The 24,828-nt window shown below is 38.7% G+C and overlaps 2 long non-coding RNA genes across 2 annotated transcripts in view; one reads left to right on the top strand and one right to left on the bottom strand.

The window, feature by feature from the left end:
* The window catches only part of LOC137084971 (uncharacterized), a 39,741-nt gene extending 16,244 nt beyond the window's left edge, over window positions 1-23,497 (bottom strand). Inside the window, exon 1 of the long non-coding RNA XR_010906860.1 lies at window positions 23,127-23,497. This is a non-coding gene — a long non-coding RNA (uncharacterized lncRNA). The remainder of the gene's footprint in view (window positions 1-23,126) is intronic.
* On the top strand, window positions 14,198-17,719 carry LOC137084970 (uncharacterized). Its single transcript, XR_010906859.1, has 3 exons — window positions 14,198-15,230; window positions 16,289-16,358; window positions 17,159-17,719. It is a non-coding gene; the product is annotated as an uncharacterized lncRNA (long non-coding RNA).
* Window positions 23,498-24,828: the final 1,331 nt, after the last annotated feature.

The raw sequence follows: 24,828 nt of genomic DNA on the forward strand, positions 1-24,828 counted from the left end.
TCTTCCACCATGGGTGACATTTCTGTCTCCAGGACATTATATGCATAAAAATGTATGAAAATTAACTCTAAATCTAATTTTTTTCCTGCACATTAAGCTAACGGAAAATTTAAAATGTATAATAACAAACATGGTAACACGTTACAATAAGGTATCATTATTATACAATATAATGTATTAACTAACATGAATTAACAATAAACAAACCATTTGTTACTGCAATTATTAATCTTTGTTAATATTAATAAAAATACAGTCATTCATTGATTGATCATGTTAATTCACAGTGCATAACTAATGTTAACAAACAACCTTTGATTATACTAATGTATTAGAAAATGTAGAAGTGAACATACATTTAGATAAATAAATGCTTTAGACATTGTTCATTCTTAACCCTTAGGCATCCCTGGGGATATTTTCATCCACTATAGGGTGTTCTTGAGTCTTAATTTGGCCATTACTTTCTCTGTGTTTCAGCAAATGGAATGATTTTTGGTGACAAATCTTATTTTTACACATATTTTGGGAAAATGCTTTGAATATTTTCACAAACTCAACGATACACTGGGGGCAAATTCACTACCCTTTTGTTACCCTTGTGCACTGTAAAAAGTAATTGTTGAATCTACTACAGAAAAACTTGTAAAATTAACTGATTTTGGAAAATTAGTTGATTTAACTTGAATATTCCTATATATAGGAAGTTATATATATATATATATATATATATATATATATATATATTATATTAATAATCTTTTAACATTTTATTGCTAACATTGCTAACAATTCTGACAAAGTTTTAATTGTGTTGATATAATGCCTCTATATTTGTGACAATAACTAAAAATTGACCATGCTTGAGTCACACACAGACTTCAACATTCAGCATGCAAAACACAACAATGGTAAAAAAAAGTTTTTTTTTACACTTAATAAGACCATTACAAGTTTATTTGCTGTCATTATTGGGGTAATACTGATAAAAGACAGCAAATAAAATGGTCAAATAAAGCCAAAAAAATTATAAAACGGAGTTACGATTGCCCTGTGATTCATTTATTCATGCTGCAATGCATTCTGGGAGTACACTTCCTCAGCTCACAGATAGAATTATGTCGACATGAATGGTTTAAGTAAGATCAACTTGATGCAATTAAGCTTACTAAACTGAGTGTTAAGTTCAGCTTACTTGAGAATTTTAAGGCAATCAGTTTCCACACATTCTTCTAGTAAAATGAACAAGTAGACATTAAAAGAACTAGTTAAAATAACTATTTTGTTTGAGTTCTGCTTACAAACCCCAACTTATATATGTAAGTTGGCTGAACTTTTGAAATTGAGTTACTTCTACTCAAGTTTTATGGTCATCTCTACAAATACACAAGTTAACTCTATAAAGTAGTAGTAAGTAGTATCAAGTCAAAAATTATGATCTAATTTGCTTGAAAATTTTGAGGCAATCAGTTTCCACAGCTTTTCTAAGTAAAGTCAACTTATTACCTATAAAAATGTAACAGATGCATATATATATATATAATTTTTTTTTTGCATAAATCTCAGTCCTGATCAAAACTACTAAATCTTTTTTTATTTTTTAAAGCAGGATTTTAACTCTTTAAGAACGCTTTAATTGCCAATTTCATAAATTATGTCATTGAATTGGGGGAAAAACAGACAAAATGAATGATTTACAATATAAAATGTAATTGTGGACTGGATTTTTTGGACCTTTTATCACAGTCTTAGACATGTCAAAGATTAGAAAAAACATTGGCTTTGATGCATTGTTAGTTTTTGTGCAGCATCAGATTTAACTTTTTTCTCCCTCATTTACTCCTCGTGGCTGTCTCTGCCCCATTGGCGTCCATTATAACCACATTTTTTTGATTGCAAAGCCATGACACCATATACTCATGCATTTTTGATTGTTGATGGGTTTCCCTGTTGGGAAGAGGAGGGTAAGGTATGTCATTGGGGTCATCCAGTGGGCACCCTGCTTCATTGACATTTCATTGATTGAAGCCCACAACGTTTCCAGAAGGCTCAACGGTGTACCCAGCATCCCAGGTACACCTCCCTCCATGCCATACCCTCCATATCCCTGATGGGCTCTGCATGGCAGGGGCATCCTTCTCCATGAGTTGGGCCTAAGCCTGACCGCATACCATCTGTCTCTACCTTGATACCCAGTTGGGGTCTTTAAGCTTGATCCAGAGCCAGCTACTGCTTTTTTCATGGACTTGATGGCCTGTTGGAGACAGCGACCCTTCACTCCTATTTTTTTTCAGTAAACAGGTGGTAGATGTGGCAACAAATCCCCTGCATCCCACCTCTACTGGGCAGATGCTGGTCTTCCAGCCTTTCTGAGATGCATTATTCAATGTGTTGACGTAATTTTTAGGGGTGTAATGATTCATCTACTACATCGATGTATCAATTTATATTCCTACACTGAAAAAAGTGGAGAGTGGTAAATATAATCTGTGGAAACCATATAAAATGTAAATGATAATTGCAGCCAGCCAACGAATTGTAAAGTAATGGGTAAATTCAACATATGCTACCCATTCGTCAACAGTAAGAACCATCACAGAAAAATGCAGTAAAATATACCCCCAAACCAGTTTTTTTGCTTTAAATTGCGCATTCGTCAGCCCGCGTTTTTGAGTGAGTGTAGGCGACGCTGGATCCTCTCTCTGGCTGCCATCGATCAGCAGAAGTGAAGGTAGAAGCTATTTATTTTGGAGTGCTGTATATATATATATATATATTTTTTTTTTTTAATTATGAGATATTACACTTCACTTGTATTCAGCTTTCATTTGTTTAACATGTTATTACTTGAAATTAAAGTTTGAATCTGTCGCTGGCGTCGCCATGGCCCGGGACACATTAAGCAACTTGGTTTATTGTGTTCCATGTGTCGGTTTGATCTGTACAAATAAATAAACATGCCGTTGCTAGGATGAGAATTATTTGCCAGATTCTCTGGAGTCTGTTTGGCAATTATCAAAAAAAAGAAATTTGGGTTCAGGTTTCCTAAGGGCCGCCAAGTTTGAGGGGGGAGGAGCCCCTATTTAATTTATTGGCTATAGCTGGTCAACGGAACGAGATATTTTCACCAAACTCAGCACAACCATGTAAGAGCTCATTCTGTGGTCACCCGAAAAAGGACAGGGCGACTGGCCTCTTGGTGGCGCTATAACGGTTAAAAAGGTGTCAAAACGATGCATTTCAGTGGAAAATTCCATTAAATGCTTGAAAGCCGCCCTCTTCCTGCCCGATTTGCATACAGCTTCTCAAAATCGGGCGTGCCTATGCGTCACGTCACCCTAAAGAACCTTGCAGACTTTTATGGACGTCGGACCATCGGTGCCGCTGTTAGAAAGGTCAGCTACATTATCCTATGCAAAATGACATTTAAATGACAAAAATGTCTGTTCTTGCGCAGAACTTCACCAAATTAGCTGAGCATGTGCACCCTATTATTGTAATGAAGCGTGCAAACTTTCCTGGAGATCGGGCCGTCGGTAGCGGTATTACAGTTTAAAAGGTAAAAAAAAAAATGTATTCAGTAATTAATATCCATGATAAATGAGCTGAAAATGCAAAATTCTACCGTTGTGCTCTCTGACGGCCATGTCAAAACGCTTGATAAAGTTTTTGTAACCAGCAGCTCAAAAATCAAGTGCTGAGACCCTATAGTTTTTTTTTTTATAAGCCTTTTAATGCCCTTTTACGCCCCTCTTTATTAGGGGTTCAAGCACGAAGTGCTTAAAAACCTATTGTATTTGTAGCGGTTTTTATTCTGCCGTAAAACACATCGTGCAGACCAAACCGTAAGGGGTAGAGACTTGAAACTTGGCCAATAGGTAGTACAAAAATCGAGGAGAGGTTATCAAATGTGAGCCAGATTGGCCTATAGGTGGCGCTATGACGATCAATTGCGCGAAACTGCTCATAACTCCTAGACCGTTGGCCGCAGCGCATCGGCTCGCCCTTCTGGCTCCAATTTTGAGATATTTTAGGTTTTTTGAAAAACCTACTTTTGCAAATTTGTCCCTGTTTTTTTGACCAATAGGAACCAAACCAGTGCAGAAATGTTCTATGGAGTCAGGTTATCAATAATCATTGAAAAAAAGTTAAAATTTTGATTCAATTGCGCTAAGAGGCATCAAAATGGATGTTCAAGGCGGAGCCTATTTGATTAATAAGGCTATAAGTCAAGAAAGAAATTAGATATCATCACTAAACTTGGTACACATATGTATGGGCTTACTCTTTGATCACAATAAAAAAAAAGCGACAATTGGGCTCTAGGTGGTGCTATAATAATAAAATAAAAAAAATGGCTATAATCATCTGACCGCTAGTCCGATTGACTTGAAAATTGGTATGTGGTGTCTTGGCCCAAGGTGCCATGTTTGTCTATGAGGACATTGGCGTACCTCAAAAAACATGCCCGCCATCGGCCAATGAAGTTTGAGAACCTATTAGACAGGGTTAACGGAGGCCGATCGTAGCGAAACTTGATGGGCCTGTTTGACTCATGGTCCTAGAGGTCTGTAAGAACATTGAAAGAAATCTCCACTAGTTGGCGCTAACGAGCTTTATGGCTCTGCAATCACGTGGTGTGGCACCCATCCACAAAATATGCATATCATATGATAGATCTCCTCATGCTGAACAACTTTGCCTCTAGAACCATTGGAACCATTGCAGAACCATTGCTGTCTGAAAATTAAATATTCGTAATTATGTTAAAAATCTACTTTTGTGAACTTGTCCCTGTTTTTTTTGCCCGATCAGAACCAAACCAGTCTAGGACAATACTCTGGACTCTCTAGATCAATAATTATCAAAAAAAGTTGAACTTTTGCTTTTGCATGGCTATAACAGGGCCATTTAAAAAAAGAGGTGTGGCAAAATACACTCAAAAGCCTATAAATCCTAAGGGAAAACTCAAAACTTCACAAAAATTGTTGGGTATATGTGGCATAACATGCTGATGAAGCATGCAAAGTTTTAAAAAGATCGGACTATAGGTGGTGCTCTAACTGTTAAAAAGCTTTAATATTACATTTGTTGTTTTTAGAACATCAGTGCTTAATAAATGTTTTCATAATTTTGTAATATGTTCTATGAAACACATTACATCTATGAAGCTAATTATATGAAGCATGAATATTAATATATGTAATTGCAATGCCTTTATTTAAGTCAGTACAAAGTCTGTTATTTCTGCATGACCGGCCCTTGTCAGACAGACTGCCCAGATCAGAGGAGCACTGATAAACTACCATATTTCCCCAATTAATCACCGGTCTGCAAATAGCCGCCTGGTTCTTTTAAACATCTGGGTTTATAATCCATTTTGCGTATATTCAGTATAATCCTCTCTTCAGTTCCTCTTGTCTGTCCTCCACAAGCAGAGACTCACTGATAGACCAGTGTTACCAGTTCTAGTGTTGACACATCCACCCATATCCTCACCACAAGTGTATCCTGTACAGGTATGCAAGTTTTCCAAATAAAATAAATCACATTTTCCTTAAAGGTATTGTTACCTTAACTAAAGTTATGGGGAAATATAACTCAGTTATGGGAAAATGAACTGAAAATGTAAGTTGTGCAAATTCACAACCTCAAAAAGATTGGACCTTCTGAAACACAGCAGACTAATACATGAGCATTTAGGTCGAGTCCACTCCATACCCTGCCTCTCTGCAGATTGTCCTTGCACAGTCAAGACATGGGGTGAATTAAGGACACATTTGTCAAGGCATCATCTCAGTCAACCCAGCCAGGAAACATCATTTCGTTTCCATGCATTGTCTGTAATTCATGCTCTTTTGACAATGAGAGGCATTTTTTTTTTTACATCTTGGTGGCCATCTAAAAACGTTTGAATCTGTGACGTGTTTTTGAGGGTTGTGATTACAAGACCATCAAATATACAACATTCCACAGCCACAAGAGTAGAAAACACAACCCACATTTGTTGGAAGATTTCAAGACTAATGTTCTTTATCAACTCCAAAACAACCCGGATGAAGAAAGTGATTTTGTTGAGGATGAAAACGTTTTTAATGTCTCAAATTCATGCATTAATGAACTAGAAGAGGAATTTAATTTCCTTACAGCGTCTGCATCTGGCCCCGTCATTAAAGAGATCATTCTGAGTACTTTGAGAAAACATGGCTGTACATGTGAAGACTCAGTGATATCAGAACTGGTCAAAGACCTTTGCCAGCTAAGCCCTATCTGTGCTGCTTTACGAGTGGATGGGCCTTTCAGGAGTAAGTTCAGGAGAGAGCAATTTACTAAGGAGCATCTCTCATCGATTGAACCAGTTAAGTACATATTTGATAGTACAGAGAAAAAATAATTTTAGTATATACCAATCCTCCCATTATTATCTCAACTTGTGAACAACAGCCACATTCAAAACACAATATTACAAAACAAAAAGCCATCTGATTCCTTTTCTGGATACAAACCATTTAATGATGGCTCTTTACTAAGAGAAAACAGCTTTTTATGTGAGGATGTTGAGATCTACACTGACTTCCATTTACTAAACCATTTTGTGCAAGGCAAATGATGTCAACCAGTATGGCTATGCAAAGGTTTTGGACCCACTGCTCAGAGATTTGAAGTCCTTTGAAGATGAATGTATTTTTGTTTCAAGTCTGGCCAAAGTGGTCAAGGGCACTGTACTTGCTGTAGTTGCTGACAATCCTGGGGCTCACTCAATAGGTGGCTTTGTTGAAAGCTTTTCAGCTTCACATTTCTGTCGCTTTTGCATTGGAGAACACATCCAGGAGCATGAAGTAGGAGAAGGACTGTTTCCTTCATGGACTAAGTCCAACTATGCCATGCATGTCAAAGCAGCAGTGTCTGATCCAGCAGAAGGTCACCACTGCGGAGTTAAAAGACAGTGTCCCATCTCAGACAGACTCAGTAAATTTCATGCTATATCAGGTTATCCCCCAGATGCTTCGTATGATTTGCTCAAAGGAATTGTACCTGTGGAAATATCACTCTGTCTTGATGTGTTAATCAGAAAGAAATACATCTCTCTTCAGGAGCTCAACCATTCCATACGTTGCTTTCCTTACAAATGAAGTGACAAAAGAAACTGTCCACAACCCATTGCCCCGCATTTCAACTTACGAAAAAGCGTAGGAGGTAACGCACACAAAAAGTTTGTTTAGAATGATGCCACTCATGATTGGTGACAAAGTCCCAGAAGATGAGCCTGCTTGGGAGGTTTTGATGAACCTTAAAGATGTTGCAGAGCTTGTCATGGCTCCTTTCCACACAGATGAGACAATAGGGTACATGCAAAGTACGATCTCAGAACACCGTTACAGATATTTTGAAGTGTTCCCAGAGGAGAAAGTTCGACCAAAACACCATTTTCTCGAGCATTATCCATGGCTTACTACTGTTTACGAGCCACTGGTACATTTCTGGACTATGCGGTTTGAAGCCAAACATCGATTCTTTAAAAGGATTCTGAGGCTGACTGGGTGTTTTAGAAACATTCTCATGACAATGGCAAGAAAACACCAATCAATGATTAAGTATCATACCAACAATTGCAACAACCAAAGGCCAGCACTGGCAGTGTCCCAGAGGACTCTTGGCAGTTTATGTTCTTAAAGATGGCATTAAGGAGTCCTTTGCAAGGAAGTTACCTGGGGAAGAGTTTGTGAATATGACAAATAAAGCAACCATTTTAGGCACAAACTATAACAGAGCTCTCAAGTCTCACGCATTGGGCGTGAGACACACGCATTTCAACCTGTTCACACGCTCACACGCCACACCTTGTATTTCTCACGCAGAGAAATCGCCAGGGTAACACGCGCGCTATTAGAGGAATCAAGCGAGTTCCCCATAGAGATCTGACGGCCCTGCCACGCACCAGTTAATCTAATAAAAATAGAGACCGAACAGCCAATCATGAAATTGATTTGCTGTATCTGGGTAAGATACAGATATTCCCTCCACCCAAGAACGTTTACGTTCTGATTCCAACGTCACATTCTGTGATTCACGCCACGGCCTCGCTCATTGAATCAAATGCTCGCTGAAGTACCATTAGTTGGCAACTACAAACCCCGATGACAGATGCCTTTAAGACAGACACAAAGTTAACGGTGTTAAGTTAAGTTTCTGACAGCACTTTGTGTTTTCTGTTCTTAATCCCTCAACAAAACTTAAAGGAAGCCTTATCATGATTTGCATGAAATGCATTTTGCTATAGTATGTTATTGCGCTCTTAGTAAACATCTGTGCTCACCTGCACTCGAATGCGGTGATGGACAGCTGTCCTCACTCGACTGGTGTTTGGATGGGATTTTTTTTTTTAAACTCACTTTCATTAATTAATTTATAAAAAGTAACTCCATTTTGTAAGATCATTTTCATCTAAGTAATTCCAAACATCACGAGGCAGACGACATTAGTGATCAAATACAGTCGAGTTATTAACACGCTCCACAGCACCACCCAGTGGATTTAGTTATAACTGCGAGATTTAGAGGGATTTATAATGGATTCACTGCATTTAGGCCAGCGAAGCAATATAGTAAAATTTGAATATTTTTTTTATTTTTCGAACATTAATATTTGTGCTCACCCCTATTTATGGAAGCTGAAGTGTAGCGATATAAAATTTGCAATGCAATATATAAAATGGCAATGCATTTCAAAATTTACATTTACATTATCCATACCATGTGTGCAACATTTGGAGCAAAATAATAATTCAAATTGAATAATATAATTTACATTTGCTATTTCCTACATTAGTTTTAACATACAATTTTAACATAAATTGTATATTGCAATACTTTATATAAGTTGCAAAATTAAAATTAAAATGTATTACAGAAATAATTAGATGTGTTTAACATGTTCAAGCAATTCCAAAAATTATGCCACGTCACCGCACTAGCCATTATTTTTCATGGAAAGGAGACATAGGTGTTATTCAAGCATTAATCAAATTTTGCATCGTGGCAAAAAACATTTTTTTTTACATTTTGTTATTTTAACTGAATTCAGAAATGCTTTTGAAATTAAAAACTTTGCTTTTAATAAACAAAATACATATTTGAAATAAAGACTGGAGTTGGGTGCTCCGTTCCCTGAATCCACAGCCTTTGTTGTTATTTTGAGTGTACACAAATAAAAGTAGACAGTTTATAATTATGTCTTGTACTTAGCCTATCTTTATGGCTAAAAAATGATGGTGTATTGGTGTGGGAGTTGTTTCCGCTGTCATAAAGAGAGGAAAACATACAACCATACTGATATAGCAAACAATAATCATAGGCAGTTTGTCTAAGATTATTTGAGAGTAAAATAATCTCTGTTGTAAACCACAGCTCACTTCAGCGCGACCGTGCTCATGTTAAGGTGACACCAACCTCTGGGCTGAAGGCCTCAAAAACCTGCTACCAACACCAATAAACAATACTAACCATTCTCTCTCTCTCTCTCTCTCTCTCTCTCTCTCTCTCTCTCTCTCTCTCTCCTCTCTCTCTCTCTCTCACACAAACAAACACTAATTAAATACATATTTATTTTATTTGTACGAATTTGTCATTTTTCATATCAGACCCCCGTACCCAGCCAAACCCACGGCCGAAATCTCACTCTAAACTCAGTTCAAAACTTGAGAGCCCTGCTATAATATTCAACAGGAGGCCTACCTGACTTTGGAGAAATCCAGCAAATAATCATTGTGAGTGAAACTCTTGTCTTTGTTCTAAAATTGCTTAGTGGTTGGTATTGTGAACATTTGAGGAGTTTCAAATTAGAGCCAACAGGAGAGACAGGAATCCTTAAACATTCTGAATTAAAAGAAACATACCCCTTGGCTGCATACAATGCAGCAGAAGTGCCGTATGGTGACCCTTAAACACTTCATTTGCACATCAGAGTAAGTGTAATGGGTTGATTTTATTTATGTTGTCATATCAAATATGTGTGCACTTTTCAAGTAGATATTGAAACAATTACTCAACAACTGTATGGCCAGGAATCCTCTTATTTATTTATTGTAATGTTTATTTAACAGGGATGATTGCCACAGAAAATGGGAAAATGTGATGCATACTTACTCTCCTTTTTTCTCCTCCTTTCCTCATCTACTTCTTCTTAAAATAATAATGACAATCAAAGATTATTTATTGAAATTTCCACTGAATTAAATATCTGTTTATTGCTTTGGCAGAAGAATATTGAAACAAACCTATGCAAGTAAGCTTATCAACTATTAATAACCCTTCTCAATTTATTTTCTTTCTCTGTCTCTACAGCTGAGGAAACACACATCTTGTTTCCATAGTTACTGAAACGTTTCAATTGCATGGGGAAATTGGACTACTATACCAAGACAAACACCTCAACTGCTGACTTGTATGACAAGGCCACTGTTAAAGTGATCCTAAAAGAGCCGACGATAACCCTTGACCTACACCCAGTACTTGAATAATCTACATTGAGTTCAGTGAGCACCTAGCCTGGATGCCAGCCGAACTTAGCCCCGCCCACAAAAATTTTAGGTCGGGCAATTCGGTCTGGCCTTGCTCCATAGAGGAGTGATTATCCCCGAACAGAAACTGTTCGGACCAATGAGATCATCAAGGGCGGGCTTTAGACGATGACGGACAGATGATCAACAGTAACGTAATCATGCACGTCATCAGAGGGGCTTGGGTTATATTTGTTCAAATCCTAAACGGAGAGCTTGTTTGTATGCATTCACCATCACAATTTCTCTCAGAAATGATGATCATGTTGGGTAAGTACTCTGTGTATCATCAAATTATTTTACAACTCTGGCAAAGATCGTTTATTCCAGCCTGATTTCAGCGCGCGTGCAGACAGGGTTGCCAAGTTTTTACAACAAAACGCGGCAACTACTAGGGGGGTTCTCCGGTGAAAAAATGGCGTTTGGGGGGTAAAATGTGTGTTATTGTGGCAAGGTTGCCTGCTAAAATTCGCACTCCAGTGTCTATATATCACATAATAGTCACTTCAACCCGCAGACATATAAAAGAACCCGCGGAAAAAACATGGACTTGGCATCACAGTGCAGTTGAGCTCTGTTGACATTTGACAAGTAATGTTATGCGTCCCTTCGTTGCTCTGATTGGTTGTAGGTCTGTCCAACTGAGGTCTTTCCTAGTTCTGTTTAAACACGCCTCATAATCACAGCCCAATGGAGCAGTTTCACACTCATATTCTGACTAGAATTGAGTATGACCACGTCAGGCTAGTGAGCACCTATCCTGCAAGTACTACTGAAATGGACATCTGCCCTGCAGATCATGATGCATCCTCAGAGGTGTCAAACTACGCATCGCCAAGTTCCAGTGACAACATTATTCTCCCTGATTCATGTCGCTCTGCTGCTTGGCCAGTGCCATTCCTAGTACCGGAGTTTTCTTGAGACCTAGATCTATACAAACGTTTTCAACCTAAACTCTTGGTTGCACTTTATTGAAATAAAATGTGAACACGTTTGCCATTAATTGTTTACTTGTTTGTTTATATCCATAATTAATTGATATCTGATTCCCTTAAAAAAAAAAAAAACAGGAATCTAGGAAACTTCACCTGCCCGTATGTTTCAGTCAAACTTGATAAAAAAAATTTGGCAAAAAAGTTACTGAATCGATTTCAAGTCACTGAATCATTTTGGATCGTATTGTTCTAAATGAACCAATATCGTCCTTGAATCGTATCGACAACCTCAAATCGTGATACGAATCGAATCGTAGTTAAAACAAATCGTTACACTCCTAGTAATTTCCCCTGAAACCGATCCAGCAGTTAGCAGCTCCTCCCCTTTTTTGAAACAGCGAACAGCCAAGAGCCTTTCTGTTTGGTAAAGCCAGTTTCTTCTAACTGTTTATCATCATAATCTCCACATCGCTTTGAAATGCAGCATTTTGTGCAGAATTCAAATGGTTCCGATGTTTTGTTGTCTGCGCCGACTCGCACATATGATCCACGCTGCGCTCTCGTGTCTGTAGTCTAAATTTAGACCAGAGACGTTGGTGTGTGCTAACAGACTTAATTCGCCTCAACTGAAAGCATATTTACATTTAATAGTTTCTTATTGCATATAGTGCGCTATGTGCCTTTCACCATGTAGAAATTAATACATTTGTGAACAACTGACTAGTGATGTGTCATTCATGAATGATTCGTTCATTTTGATTGAATCTTTAATATGACTCGGGACTACCGAAATGTCTCAGAGAGTGATTTGTTCATTTTGTGTTGACCGCGCATATCGCATTACGCAACATATGGGTTATGGGTTCTGAATATGAGTCTTTCGTTCTTCCTGTCAGTCCCATTGAGCCTATGCTGTCACCGGAAGCAGAAAAGATTAGTTCTTTTGAGTCTCGGGTTTGAGTCTTTTGTTCTTCCTGTCAGTCCCATAGAGTCTATGCTGTATATGTATATATATAGTGTAAACAAATTTTTGAAATTTTTTTTTTGAGTTCATTGAACTTAAAAATTTGAGTTAATACAATGAACATTTTTTTAGATTTTTTGAGGTTCGACAACATTTATTAAAATATTATTAAAAGATTTTGTAAGCATATTGGGTAAGAGTGTGTTTTATTTTTGATGACGCAGTGAAACATGCCAAATAGTGCTATTTTCAAGATTTATTACAATTTTTATGTGGTTCAGATACAATAATATTTTGAGTTTCTATTTATTAACCCTTTAGAACCTGAAGCTAAAAAGGGGCGTTCCCTTTCGAAAGGGAACTCGAGCTGCGTCAGCTTGACACTACGGGGAATGCCTCCAGTGTGACCGGTGTCTGAAACGCTATCCAATCACATCAGTCCTACTGACGTCATCGACGTGCGACCAGGAAGTATAAAAGGGCGCCTTGCAAACACAACCGCATCCAATTTGTCTTCAGGGACTGTCTTGTCTGATTCAAAAAGAAACATCATGTCCAAGTGTGTGCACAAGAGGAAGCACGGCTTCAGAAAGTGTGAAGACCCGTATCCCAGGTTCCTCACACCTGAGGACACACACTCTGCGTGTTCTGCCTGGGTGAGGAGCACGCACGGGAGGTTCTTGAAGAAAGAGCCTCCAGCGCGAACTGTGAGCATCTGTCTCTAAAGACGCTCCGCTCTCGTCTGGCCCTCTTCTCGAGGGAAGAGGGTCCAGCGGCTGGGAGTGGTCCCGCTTCTGCCGAGGCTGAGCGGCGACTTATGTCCTGGGGCTCCCAGTTGGATCTGGCCCGCCGTCTAGAGACGGAGGTTGTGCTCGGCGATGGGCCAGATCACGAGGGGCGGCTGCCGGAGGAGGAGTTGGGTTGTAAGTCCTCCTCATTGTCGGCCGAGGAGCTCCCACTTCAGCAAGGGATGGAAGTGGAGGGTGGTGAAGCGGCCGAGGCCGAACCCTCCCAGCCATCCTCCCCCGTGTACGAGAAGCTGTTGGAGGTGATGGAACGGGCCGCCGATCGGCTGCAGGTGCCGTGGCGGCGCTTTAGGGGAGAAACCACTCGTCCAAATCACCTGGATGATCGGTTTCTCTCCGGCTATAACCCCCCAGCTCTTGGGAGCCTTCCATTCCTCCCCGAACTCCACGAGCAGATTGCGGGGGCATGGAGGACCCCGTTCTCGGCTCGCTTATTCCGCCATCAGCGGGCTAATTTCGCTGATGTGGAAGGAGTGGCCGAGGTGGGGTACGTGTCGATGCTGACGTTCGCGAACTCTCTCGCGTCTGGCCGGGCATCGACATTGAGAACTCCCAACCTGCCGTCCAAACTGTTGAGAACGACCTCACGTTTGAACGGCAGGGCTTACACGTCAGCCGGTCAGACGGCGGCGGCGCTGCAGGCTTACCAAGCCGACCTGCTGAAGGACCTCGATCAGGGGGAACGCCAGGGTGGCCTACCCCCTGATGCGATGGCTGAGCTCCGCTGAACCACAGATCTAGCTCTCCGGGCCACCAAACAAACAGCGGTCGCCATCGGACGTTCTATGGTGGCCACGGAGAGACATCTGTGGCTGAACCTTGCAGACATAGGGGGGAAAGAAAGGGCCTTTCTCCTCGATGCCTCCGAGCATCGAGGAGAAATATTACTCCGTTACAAGTGAAAGTTACAGAAAAAAATACAGAAGTATTTGTTTTCAAAAGTACTTAAGTATAAAAGTAAATTTCCTTTTTTATGCCAATGCATTATTTTATTATTGTTGTATAAATGCTCAATGTCATCATGGTTTAAGCCATTCAGTGATGCTCCATCTGACATACTACCATATGACTAACTTAAACTCATTTAAATACTTGTATATAAGTTACAAAGCTTTTTATAAAGCTGCTGTCACTTTAAGGCCGAATGCACGGATCCGATACACTGATACACATCTGATATTCTCTAAACTACCATTCTCTTTCTCCAAGACGTTTATATTTTTAATATTTTATAAGACATGCACCAAGTGTATGCCAACTAAACTAATCTTGAATTTTTTTTTTTACTGGCTATGGGTGCACACACTTGAGCCTAAGAAATGTCTTCTTCCATTTTGCTATGAACTGATCAGTGTTTAAAAAAAGTTGGGGAAATGTATAAGACTCTATAAGAGTGATTCCTGAGAGATTTTCTGAAACAACAACAACAAAAAACCTTTTAAAGAAGGAAAAAAATCATCAACCAACTTTCAGTGCTGCAACAGAAACGACTTTCGACCTAGATAGAAATGTAGTGGAGTAAAAAGTACGATATTCGTCTTTCAAATGTAGTAAAGTAAAAGTCATTAAGTTTCCAGAAAAAATAATACTCCAGTAAAGTACAGATACTCAAAAAGTGTACTTAAGTACAGTACTCAAGTAAATGTACTTAGCTACTGTCCACCTCATTCCAATGACATGGCTTATTCATTCTAACCGTAACCAAAGCCTACTCATGTTCTTAATGACCTTAACTTGACAGCTCTACACAATGGCTAGCCTGCTACTTCTATAGTACATTTTTATTTTTACTTCCGTCTTTTTACTTCTAGCACAAGGTAAGTCGCAGACGACCACGTGGGCATGAGACTGAGATTGCCAAGAGGAAGTACACCTTCAAGTACCATGTACAACAAGGAGGCCAAAGACTTGCTGTTTGTAAGCTCACATTTATGTCAGTCTTTCAACTGACCAACAGTCGCCTACAGGCAAGTTTTATATAACCTAACATTTTAGCCGTTTTTTTAACTTATTACATGCATGATTTTAATTAGATACATTGTCCATAACATATTTATTTAAAGTTACATATCTTTGAAAAGGTTATTCAAGAAAAGTTAGGCAGTCAGTCTGAGGGAACAGAGCAGGTAGCTAAAGTCAGGTCTCCATTAGAGGACTTCAGAGGAAAACATAAGAACAGGTAAGAAATAAAAAAATAAATAAAAAAAACTTCAGCTCTAAAAGATTAATGTGTATTTAAAATGGGTCACTTATGTAGTAGAATTATTTTTGAATTTGGAGCCTTCTAGACTAAGAAGAGCCAGAAAAAGAATTTTTAATGTAAGGGGATGAAAGACAATACCCTTTAGAATGCACCTGCTTCGCTGCCCTCCTACCGGTAAGAGCGAGCAATTTAAACAACAAGGCTAGGCTACTAGTGAGTCTCCATGTCTGCCCCGTATATTGAGAACACCCAAAATGTCCGGGATTCGGCTTTTGCTTTCTACTGTTGCCAATCAGTATGTTTACTGTGGCGAGCAGGACGAGACTGAGGGCCGTGGGAGAACGGCGTGAGGCCGGTGACGTGATTACTGACGAACGACACCTGTAAAACGCACCAGTCTCGTATCTCTCGCGGAGGAGAACGCACATCAACCGATAATTTGGTTAGCATACATGTAAACACTACATTCAGATTCACAAACTGGAATGAATTCAGTTAGATTGAAACAAATAGTGTGCATGTAAACAATGACGATTTTTTTTCCAGACAAAAAATACATAAATCTCTCATCTCAGGGAGGAAAGCATGGTAATTAAAAAATACTACTGGTTTTCTACACACACAAAGCTTAATGCTAAATCCTGAAGTATCCCTTTAATGACTGTATGTGAAAAAAAAACCTTATAGTTTTGAGGAAAGTTTAGAATTATACATTAAATGTATATACATTTTATTGTCAAAGAAACAATGCAGTTGTGCAAAACAGACCAGCATAGTTTATTATATTTCCCTTGTTCATGAGTTGTGTTTTTTATATTTTAGGTGTCATAGCATTCATCCTGCAGTGAGAGATGGAATAAGAGAGCATATCGCATCTCTTGCTTTTAATTTGGTAAGATATAAAATACACTGCTGAACAATAACCACTAATATCTATAATATTATTTTCCTATTTTTTTATCCCAATTTCATGATCGGTTTATATATTACAGACACTTGTGCATTAAGTCTCCATAGATTTTATGCAATGTAAAAAAAAAATATTTTTTTTAAAATTCTGATGTAAACCAGCTGTTCTCTGTGAATATATAGTAAAATGCAATTTATTCCAGTGATCAAAGCTGAATTTATCATCATTACTCCAGTCTTCAATGTTACATGATCCTTCACTAATCATTCTCATATGAGGATTAGATGATCAACACACATTTATGATTATTATCAGTTGTGCTGCTACTGTTTTACTGATTTATATCATCGGGGGAGTTTTTTCCACTTTTTTTATTTTTTAAATTTGAATATTAATTTTCACCTTCGAAATTCGTTTTTTAAAAACTATTCAAATATATATTCGAATTTAGAATATGCGTGACAGCCCTAGATCTGAATCAGTTAAATGATCCGAACTTCCCACTACTGCAACTGACCCATTTCAGCCGCAGCTTCAACAGTGTAAGGGACTTAGATTCTAGAGAGCATTTTGATTGGACAGAAGATTTGATGAGAAGGTGAATTCTGTGATGATGTCAAAATCTGTAATTCGTTTTAACGGAAATGAGACTTTAAGTTTTGAATGCTTATATCTCCTAAATGCTAATTTTGTCATTGTTTTGGATCACAGCAACTTATTCATAACTTTAAGGCTAACATAGTCATACTCAAATCCAAACAAAACTTCCATTTTGATTTCAGTGGGCCTTTAAGGATGCATGTTGAGACGGCTTTGGCATGTACTCTTCCTCATCCTGTCTCCTGACTTCTTCTAGCTGTCTCTTCTGTATTGATGTTGCTTTATGAGGAGTTTTTCAGAAGAGTCCCCACCCCGCCCTTCCAAGCTGTATTTGTCCAACCACGTCTCTGAGGTGAAGTGCAGACTTTGCACTCTGAACAGCTTCTGATGGAGTCCACTTCCTTCCTGCTACCACCACTTGCCGGGGGAATGTATATGAAAGAAATTCATATACATGTCCATCTTGCCATAGCAGCTTCCTCTGCACCTGTTGAGGGAATCTTTAGTGTTACAGGAAAGATCGTCAAATCCAGAAGTTATAAATAAAAAGTGTGTATTTATTCTTAAGAAAATTGTGGTTTAAAGATGTAAAGAAATAAAACCAATTTTTTTAAGGAAATGTAAGCAATTTTGAGGCTTGAATTAAGGAACTGATTAAGCTGATAAAATTATCAGCACTTTGCGTCCGAGCCCGGCCTGGCCCGACACATTAACTGTAATTATGAGCCCGAGCACGATTTAAACCCGACCATTTTTTAATACGTGGGTGTTTTGACAAGAACGAGCCAGTAATGAGCAAAGCGCAGCGAAGCGGACTGGTGAGACTCATGTTAAAACTAACATTGATAAACTTAAATGAGTTGATAACATCACTGTTTTCTCCACAGCGACTGTACAGCCGAATCAAATTTTGTTGCAATATTCTCCTGTTTAACACTTTGAAGTTGCTTTAAAACAATCGTCATTGTAAAAGCGCTACATAAATAAAGCTGACTTGACTCTGCTCAATAATCCGCACTAGGGGTGACCCCTAATAGTCGAAGATTCGATGCATCGATAGGCAGGACCGGATTCGACCACCGATCTCATGGTCGAATCTTCGCGGGTGTTATGAAACAAGGATCATACCATTTTGGCAATATGGGGTGCTCAATATTAGTGTTATAAAGACGTGTCGCGGCGCGTCAGGTGCGAAGCTCAGTGCCCTTAAAGGGGCGATCACTCAGCGCCTCGACACGTCTTTATAACACTAATATTGAGCACCCCATATTGCCAAAATGGAATGATCCTTGTAAAATTTAAAAAGCGCCTTTAAAATTCGAACACGTATACCGACGGCGCCATTCGACGCCTGTCCACGGTGATTAATTGTATATTTCCCTCAAATCGTGAATGTACTGATTTCACCCTGTGCTACAAGATACACTCACCGTGCAGCTCTTCTGTCAGAAATCGATTCAAAATTGAGCTCGCGTGGCACGTAATGTTCACGTCTGCCTGGTGTGAGATACCTGAGACACGGCGCTGAGCTTCAGTCCGGTGTGAGACCCCCTTCAGGCCCAATCGGCTTAAGAACGTGCATATAAACGCACTCAAAGTGTTCTTTTCCTCTCTAGGCAGTTTTTTTTTTTAGGTTTATTTATCAAAATGTTCTTTTATATATTTGTGTGATGTTCTGTGTTTCGATAGCGGCTTTTAAATGTTATGTGAGAACGGTTAATTTACGAATGTAGTGTAGCCTAGTTTTGATCACTTTATTAAAAGTGGTGGCTGTGTGTCGTGTGTAAAGTAAAATAAAAATAGTCTTAGCCTCCTGCTGACTAGTGTACTGCCCTTCCCAACCCGATACTGGATTTTTTTTTTCTTCTCCAGTCTATGGTTTACACACACAGATGATTCGACTTTTGGTCGACCATAGAGAGATTCGAAAATTCTGATTCGAATGTGTAAATCCTTAGTCGGGGACAGCCCTAATCCGCAGGCGCGCACTCATAAACCGCTCACTAGTAAACTGATGTTTACTCAGATCCAGCTCAGACATTTATCTGTAGCTTACTTTGTTGTTGCCATTAAACAATGTGATTTTTCCTTCATATTTATGTTTAAATATTATAATATTATTTTTACATTTCATCTGATTATGATGAGTGCAAAGATGCGAGTGGGTCAGAAATGATTTCGGTGGTTATATTTAGTTTAATATTAAGTTTTGTTTTGTAGAAAGCATTTTTCATTTAGTTTAAATTGTATCTTAATTTTAAAAAAGGTTTTTTAGGCCAATTGCCTGGATTTAATAAATAAAAAGCAAATAGCAGATTATAATCGCGAGGTGAAGTCGTGGGAGTGATCGCTTTCATTGCTCATGAACTGGAGCGCGCGTCTCATAAATAAACCCAAACTCAGCAGCTACTCGTCTCACAGACATGAGAAATATGCGTATAGAAAGCTTGAAATGTCCACTTTTAAACGAAATGATTCAAAGATATTTAATTAAGCAGAGTGCAGTGTTCACGCGAGCAGCTCTTGACTCAAGAGCGTTTCTGTTTATAATGCTGCGCTCCATCACTGCTCGAGCTGTGAGTTTAACACGCATTTACACTAATCCTGACTTGTGCAACTTTGTAGCCTACACATTTGTTTCTTAGTTGTTGTATTAGTTCTTACTTTGCTAAAAATATATATAATTTCTGATTATAGCATAGCGTTCTGCCCACCCAATTAGACTAGTAAAGTAGGCTAATGATTAAAAAAACAAACGCTTGATCACGGGCCCGGCCCTACCCGACCCGAGGATAGTGCCGGGAAATCTCAGCCCGACCCGGCCCGCGGGTCAGGTTCGGGCTCGGGCAGAGAATCTAAACTCTAGTTCCCAGCATGCTTTCCATTTGGCTGGAAATGGAGATTAATACTGAAATTAAGTGTTGTTTAATGTGTTTTTGAGTGAAGGGAAAACATCTGTTAATGTATAATGTTCATTTATGTTTGACATTTAAAAGAATTCCTGTTATGTTGATGTTTTGATCATTACCATTGTGCAGAAGAGTAGAGCTTATGGGTAGGTTGTGATGTGAATAATTGCAAGTATTATGATCATTATTATGAAGAATGTTGCTTTGTACAATGAGCAATAACTTTGCTAATGTTAACAATTATTTTTTTTACTTGTGCCAGCATATTAACAGACTATTAATTGAAAAACATAACTGAAAGTCAAATATAAACAGGTATTTTCTATTTACTCGAATGTATATATTTTCAAAATCAACTTAAATTGAAAAAGCACAACTCAGAGATTAACTCAGAGATGGCAGATAGATATACTTTTGATGTTGTTTTGTTAAATTGTTTATGCTGCATTTGGTATAAGGTATGCCTAATGATATTTTTTGGGAGGGCCTATCTGAGCCCCTCAGTTTGATTATGCCTTTGTATGATCCTAATTGGTCTCTAAAAAATTACATTGACATTGCTCTGCTTTTACAGTGGGTATCATGGAGAAGGAGGATAGTGACATTTCCACTGCATCTGCTAAGCATGTGTCTTCGGACAGCATGGCCGCCAGCCCAGAATCTCATTCCATCATAGTCACTGTCCAGAGTCCAGCGACGTCCCGTCTCCGTCCAGAGCCCAGTGACATCTCCGTCCATCCAAAGATGGCTTGAGTCCCCGACCAGAGTTCAGAGAGGGCTCCAACCCCTAACCAGAGTCCAGAGAGGACTCCAGCCACTGACTAGCACAGACCTGCAAACTCCTCAGAGTAAGGCCGGGGACACACTGCAAGCGTGCCGTGAGCGTCTCGGCTGCGTGGCGTGTCCGTTTTTATTTTGGCTCCCTTGTTAACCAGTTAGCGCTTACATACTGCCTGCGTCAGCCGCGTGGAAAACGCGTGCATGCTTCAAATAGAAGAGACGCCTATTTTTCACGCGACACGCGAGCGTGTTGGAAGCGTTTCTAGGCAAAATAGCATAGGAAAAGATGTTTATATGCCATTTTGACACGAATACATATTAATAAATGACATTTTCATGTTTGAACGTCTGTAGGTTAACATAAATGCAGATATAGGCCTACTTAATAATAAAAAACAACATAATTATCGATTTTGAAATATTAAACCTTGCCGTCAATACCATAGATATGTATGGTCAATAGGCTACTGCCAAAGTTGTCTTTGCTGTATCAATAGGCAATATATTTATAATACTTCGTTACTTTACTTAAGTACATTTTTCACGTATCTGTACTTTACTTAAGTAGAATAAATAGTGCATACTTTTTACTTTTACTTTGTCACATTTTGCAGCAATTATTATACTTTCTACTCCACTACATTTCTACAACGTTTCGTTACATTTTCTGATCAGTTTCAGGGCTCGAGATTAAGGCTTGCCCGGATAATAATATATAATATACGTTATAGGCTAATGAATTGACGGTTGCGCTGTTGAGGCTCGCGCAGCCTCTCGAGGAGAAATGGAAACAAATCAGCCCCGCTCACACAAAGAAACGCAGTAACATACTGCATTAAAAATTCAAAATGTTTAGTTTTTATATTTTATAACAGTTAAAAAAAAACATCACATGACACGACCAACGAGTGTAGTTTTCCTGAATACCATCACGACAGAAAATGTGACACTGATTTCATTTGACAGTTCCATAAACAATTAATTAACATCAAGTCACTTACATTTTATTGATTGCTTTATTGCTTTTGTTTTATTTCAGCAGCGAAAATATTTCCACATCTAAACCATAACGTATTGCACAGCAACAGTGCGTTACTGAATCAAAGATTCAATGCCCTATTCATAAACCACTGCCTCATTTATGAACGAATCAGCCGTTTGAACGAATCGACTCAATGACTCTCTCATAAGGATTCACCTGCCGCCATCTACTGGGGGTTTAGTTAACCTTTTTTAGTTAAAACAATCTCAAAGCATTATTTAGTGCAGTTGTAATTTTTCAGTGTTAATTATTTAATTTTATTGGTAAAAACCCTATTGTATCTTATTCTAATTTAATGTATTAATCAAATTTAAGAATATAAAGGGAAAGCTGAAGCAAAGCCTATATTTAATAAGATTAGGGGAAAATTTCCTTTATAAAAGGTAAAAATATCATAAATATGAAGATTTAAATACATCAAAGCTGATGAGAATGTTGACATTTAACTTTGCAGATAAGCAGAATTGTAAGTCAGAATGTAAACTCGGCAACAGATGGTAAGAACAATTACATTAACCCAAAACTAACTCAATTAAAATGCCACCGCTCATACTGTTTTCTTCTTTTTAATTATTAGAATTAGACATTAAGAGAATACATTTTTATGCAAGTACTTTTACTTTTAATACTTAAAGTGGATTTAAAATCAGGTACTTTTTACTTAAGTAGGGTTGTCGTTGTAGTACTTCTACTTTTACTAAAGTAAATATATTTCTGGTTACTTGTACTTTTACTTAAGTACTGAGATTCAGTACTTCCTCCACCACTGGGTGTGTGTGTGGCGGGGGGGATATACAGTCTTGTTCAAAATAATAGCAGTACAATGTGACTAACCAGAATAATCAAGGTTTTTAGTATATTTTTTATTGCTACGTGGTAAACAAGTTACCAGTAGGTTCAGTAGATTGTCAGAAAACAAACAAGACCCAGCATTCATGATATGCACGCTCTTAAGGCTGTGTAATTGGGCAATTAGTTGAAAGGGGTGTGTTCAAAAAAATAGCAGTATCTACCTTTGACTGTACAAACTCAAAACTATTTTGTACAATTTTTTTTTTCTTCTGGGATTTAGCAATCCTGTGAATCACTAAACTAATATTTAGTTGTATGACCACAGTTTTTTAAAACTGCTTGACATCTGTGTGGCATGGAGTCAACCAACTTGTGGCACCTCTCAGCTGTTATTCCACTCCATGATTCTTTAACAACATTCCACAATTCATTCACATTTCTTGGTTTTGCTTCAGAAACAGCATTTTTGATATCACCCCACAAGTTCTCAATTGGATTAAGGTCTGGAGATTGGGCTGGCCACTCCATAACATTAATTTTGTTGGTTTGGAACCAAGACTTTGCCCGTTTACTAGTGTGTTTTGGGTCATTGTCTTGTTGAAACAACCGTTTCAAGGGCAACATGACCTCTTCAGCATAGGGCAACATGACCTCTTCAAGTATTTTAACATATGCAAACTGATCCATGATCCCTGGTATGCGATAAATAGGCCCAACACCATAGTAGGAGAAACATGCCCATATCATGATGCTTGCACCTCCATGCTTCACTGTCTTCACTGTGTACTGTTGCTTGAATTCAGAGTTTGGGGGTCGTCTCACAAACTGCCTGTGGCCCTTGGACCCAAAAAGAACAATTTTACTCTCATCAGTCCACAAAATGTTCCTCCATTTCTCTTTAGGCCAGTTGATGTGTTCTTTGGCAAATTGTAACCTCTTCTGCACATGCCTTTTTTTTAACAGAGGGACTTTGCGGGGGATTCTTGAAAATAGATTAGCTTCACACAGACGTCTTCTAACTGTCACAGTACTTACAGTCAAAGTCAAAGTACCTTTATTGTCCCACAAGGGGAAATTGGATTTGCAGCAATGCTCCACATAAACACATAAACATACAACAACATTCATCAACAAAGATCAGCCAGCAGAGAAGGAATTCACAATAGCGCCCAATGTACATAATGTGCAAATAAATAAATAAAATACAGAGCACAATCAAGTGCAAAAATGCAACTTGTACAAGTTATTATAAAGTACTAAGTACCATTAAGATGCCTCACAGCTGATGGAATAAAAGATATTTGCATCCTCTTTGTTCTGCAACTAGAAGCTCGATAGCGCCGCTCAGAGGGCAAAAGCTCAAACTCTGTTCTTAGAGGATGATCCTGTGAATGAGCTATGACTCTAACTTTCCTCTGGACCTGTTTTTTATATAACTCCCCGGGTTGAGCCTGACTTCTCCTGGAAATCTTACTCGCCACTTTGACCAGACTACCAAGTCTGTTTTTATTTGTCAGGGAGAGGCTTCCAAACCAAGCAGCTATGCAAAAGGATAAAACCGATTCAATGAAAGCACGATAAAACAGAGTCATCATTTCTGAAGAAACATTAAAAGTGTTCATTTTCCTAAGAAAGTACAGTCTTTGTTGGATTTTCTTTGAGACAGCATCAACCAAAGGTTCAAAGCACAGTTTGTTGTCTAAAATGACTCCAAGATATTTGTATGTCTCCACGAGCTCAATGTCCGTACCTTTAATAACCGTGACTGTAAAAGGAGGCGGTGTCCTGCGAAAGTCAATGACCATGTCCTTAGTTTTAGATACATTCAGCTGTAAAAAGGAACTATCGCACCACTCTACAAAGTCACTAAGGACTGGCCCATGGTCCCGCTCATTCCCTGATAGCAGGCTGACAATGACAGAATCATCAGCAAATTTAAGTATGTATCTATCCTGGTACAAACTGCGACACTGGTTTGTGTACAGGATGTACAGGAGAGGGGATAGACAGCAACCTTGGGGGGAACCAGTCGATGTAAAAGTGACTTCAGATAGAGTGCTATTGGCCCTCACACTTTGGGATCTATCTGTTAAAAAATCCAATAACCAGCCTACCAAATTCAAATCAAGGTTAAAATCCACAATCAGTCTCTCAGCGAGCAGAAAAGGCTGAATGGTGTTAAAAGCAGATGTAAAATCAACAAATAAAAGTCTGACATGAGTCTTTACTCTATCTAGATGGCTAAAAATAAAGTGCAGTAGTGTGATCACAGCATCCTCCACACCCCTGCCAGACCTGTATGCAAACTGCAGTGGATCTAACTGATCTC

Source organism: Pseudorasbora parva, chromosome 8, assembly GCF_024679245.1.
Source record: "Pseudorasbora parva isolate DD20220531a chromosome 8, ASM2467924v1, whole genome shotgun sequence".
Lineage (NCBI taxonomy): Eukaryota > Metazoa > Chordata > Actinopteri > Cypriniformes > Gobionidae > Pseudorasbora > Pseudorasbora parva.